The following is a 3,903-nucleotide window of genomic DNA, read 5'->3' on the forward strand; positions in this document are numbered from 1 at the left end:
TGGTCTTGAGGGTTGGCCACATTGGTGCTCCTATAAGAGAGATTGTTGTTCTTGAAACCTCCTTGGTTGTAGCCTTTGAATCCTCCCTGGTTTTGCATGTAGCACAACTCAGAAAATTCAGGCTCCCTCTCTTGAACAAGAGCTTCTTCTTCACCAATGAAGTGAATAGACTTGGACTGGCTGAGGAGTATCTTGTCAAGTTTCTCATTGACCATCTTCAAATCCTTCTTATACTTGTCCTCTTGATCAGTTGAGGAGCTCCTTATGGTCCTATCATAGTCCTCATTATAATTGCCATCAGATTGAGCAAGATTCTCAACTAATTCCCATCCTTCTTCCACATTCTTGTTGAGGAAGTTGCCATTAGAGGCTGTGTCAAGAAGCATTCTTATCTTGGGAAGCACTCCTCTATACAAGGTGCTTAGAAGTGACTCATTGCTGAAGCCATGGTGAGGACACTGAGTTTGGAATCCTTTAAACCTCTCCCAAGCTTCACAAAAGCTCTCATTATTCCTTTGAGCAAACCCAGAAATCTCATTCCTCAGCCTAGCAGTCCTTGCATTGGAGAAGAACTTGGCCAGAAAAGCTTTCTTGCATGCATCCCATGTAGTGATAGCTCCAGTAGGTAGAGTCTTCTCCCAAAGGTGAGCTTTGTCTCCAAGAGAAAATGGGAAGAGTCTTAATTTGAATCCATCTTCACTCACTCCATTGATCTTAGTGAGTCCACATATTCTGTCAAACTCATCAAGGTGATCTAGTGGATCCTCCATTGGCAACCCATGAAACTTGTTTGCTTGTATCATTGAGATCAATCCACTCTTGATCTCAAAGTTATTGTTTGCTACTGAAGGTGGCACAATTCCAGCCCTTTGGTTGTGGGTATTGGGTGCATCTCCTGCACCAATGTGCCTTGGTCTTTGCTCATGGATAGCTTGTTGCTCCATGATGTCTTGACCTTGTTGTTGTTGAACTACTCTTCCTTGCTTATGTCTCAAACCCTTTTGTAGCCTGTGGATGTTGTCAATAGGCTGTTGAAGACTATCTTTGCCTTTTGACCTTGTGTGCATCAACAAACTCTACTACAGACTCGAACAGGTACACGGTCGAGCGCAGGCTCGAGTGGGTGGTCGAGTCGACTGGGAAGTAATGGCTAATTTGATCCGGCTTCTGGCTCGATCAAGTGCTCGATCACAGCTCGGTCGAGTGGTGGTCGAGTAGGTGGTCGAGTGGGTACCTGAAACACAAAACAGCCAAGCAAAGGAAGATTCCAGTTCAGTAACTTCACAAGTGTTTAAAACGAACTTAATCTTAGACTAATAATGATCCTAAATGTCACAAAACACACTCAAATGGGCAACGGCGCCAAATTGAAACTGACTTTCTTTGTGGTGTATGAATGAATGATGTATGGAATGATGATGTATGGAATGAATAGAAGTCAGGGTGTTTCAATTCCCCTTATGCAGTTGCAGTATAAGAGGTGTCAATCCTATCTGAGTGATTGTGAACAATTAAGATGTGCATATGAGTCTAAGTCAAGCCAATTGTAAAGATTGTTTGTCACTAACAATCCTAAAATGAGATATGAAATGCAGAAAGTAAAAACAACTAGAACAAGATACTAAATGCAAACAGAACAGACAAATTAAAGCTATAATGAAACTAGAACAGAGATAGACACTATGCTAATGAACTAATGCAAGACAAGTAATGAACAGGAAACTACGTGAATGCAATGGAAATGAAACAGGAATGAAACAAGACAATCACAAATCAAAAACACAAGTTCTGGGGATGAACTCGAGCAGCACTCGACCGAGTGTAGGTCGAGTACGTGGTCGAGCTAGACTTAAACGTGAAAACAGAGCAACACAAGAAAAACAGAGCAATGCTAAAACTAATCAAACAACAAGCAAGCAATGATATTTAGACTAAGATTTCAATAAACAAAGAAGGCCTTGAGGAGGGATTCATGGGCTGAGCTAATCATTGTGGTTATCTAACTTGGTCAACAAATCTCAAGCAAACTTTGAGCTGATCTCTAGACATACTATTCTAAGACATGTTTAATCCACTCTCATGGCAAGAAACAATCAAACCTATGCATTTCTAGACTTGTTCTCACAAAGAAAAGAATCTACACAAGCAGGCATTAAGCAATACATCTCAAACCAAACAAGACTTCTAATCTCTTAGCAAGCCTAATGGTAAGCTCTAGATCTAGCCTTATCTATGCTCCTTAGACATTGGTGTGATGCTAAGATGCTTGAAATCAAACCCTACCTTCTCAGATATAGGATCAGCATTAAGATCATCTAGCCTAGAAGAGATCTACAACAATCAAGCTTGACCAAATCAAACAAACCACAAGATCAACCCAGCCTAACCCATCCTCAAGGTCCTAAGCAAACTACTCACAAGAACACATGGTGAAATATGTCAAAAACCCAGAAAATATTGAAACTTGCATCATTAGAAAGATGAAACAGAGATCTACAATATTGATGAAGAAATAAAACTCGAAATCTTAATATTTTGAAAGTTATGAAACAAACAAAATACAAGAATCTAGTCTTTCTTTCTTAAACAAGTACAAAATCTAAAATAAAAGAAAGTGCAAAAGGAATAAAATCTAAAAAAGGTAAAAACTAGGTTTTAGACTCTCTAAAAAGCTGGACTCTTTGGTGGCTGCAGGTACAAGGGCCTTATATAGGAGGTGAGGTGGAAGCCCTAAAAATACAAAAAGTCAAAGTAGTCAACGGCTCGGTCAACTCGACCAGTGCTCGGTCGAGTGGCTGGTCGAGCTGGCTTCTCTCGTGCGTTCTCCACTCGGTCGAGTCCTCCTCAGCACACGGTCGAGTGGTGGTCGAGTGGTGCGGTCGAGTTGGACTCCGGACCTTGATTCTACAGCCTTAACTCTCTTGTTTTCTCCTCAGGATTGCTTCACTTCTCCTCAGCATTGCTTCCATGCTCCTTAAGCTCCAAAATCACCTGTTTATGCATGAAAAGATGCAAATGCAATGCAACTATACTCTAATGCATGATTAGTCCTAAAGCTACACAATAATGGCCTAAATGGATAGCAAAAGATGCAAAAGTTGTGAATAAACTAAGGGAAAACAAGGTAAAATATATGAACATCACTTGCTAATCCATTCTCATGACAATAACAATCAAGCTTAGAGACTCTTAGACCTAGCTTTCACTAGCTATTACATATAAAATCAGGCATTAAAACCAAGATCATTATTGTCAAAAATCAAACAAAACATCTAATCTCTTAGCATGCTTCATGATAATCTCTAGATTTAGACTTATCTAACAACTTAGACATTGGTATGATGCTAAGAAGCTTAAGATCTATCTTTACCCTCTCAGTATAAGAATAGCATAGAGCATATCTAATCTAGAAGAGATGTATAACAATAAAGCTTGATCAATCTAAACAACCATAACCATTATCCAGCCTAATCCATCCTCAAGATCCTAAGCCACTAATCAGATCTAAAAATCATCATGAAGAACACAAACCCAGAAATTAATGAAACTACCATGATTAGAAAGATAAGATAAAGATGAACAATATTGAACAAAGAAGTGAAAGCAAATACTCAATAGATTTAAAGTTATGAAGGTTACAAATCTATGACAATCCTAGAAAAGATAAGAGATGATGCAATAAAGTAAAAGTAGCTAAAAATTGCAAAAACTAGGTTATGAGGTGTCTACATGGTCTCCAGGGTCTCTCTCTTCGGCCACAAGTGCCAGTACACATATATATAGTACAGAGAGAGAAGCCCTAGTTAGCTAGAGGACAAACCAGAGAGGCGGCGGTCAGCTCGACCATGTGCTCAGTCGAGTGCATGGTCGAGTGGTTGGTCCGTCACGTAGCTCGAGTCTTTG

The sequence above is a fragment of the Camelina sativa genome, chromosome 13 (assembly GCF_000633955.1).
Source record: "Camelina sativa cultivar DH55 chromosome 13, Cs, whole genome shotgun sequence".
Taxonomy (NCBI): Eukaryota; Viridiplantae; Streptophyta; class Magnoliopsida; order Brassicales; family Brassicaceae; genus Camelina; species Camelina sativa.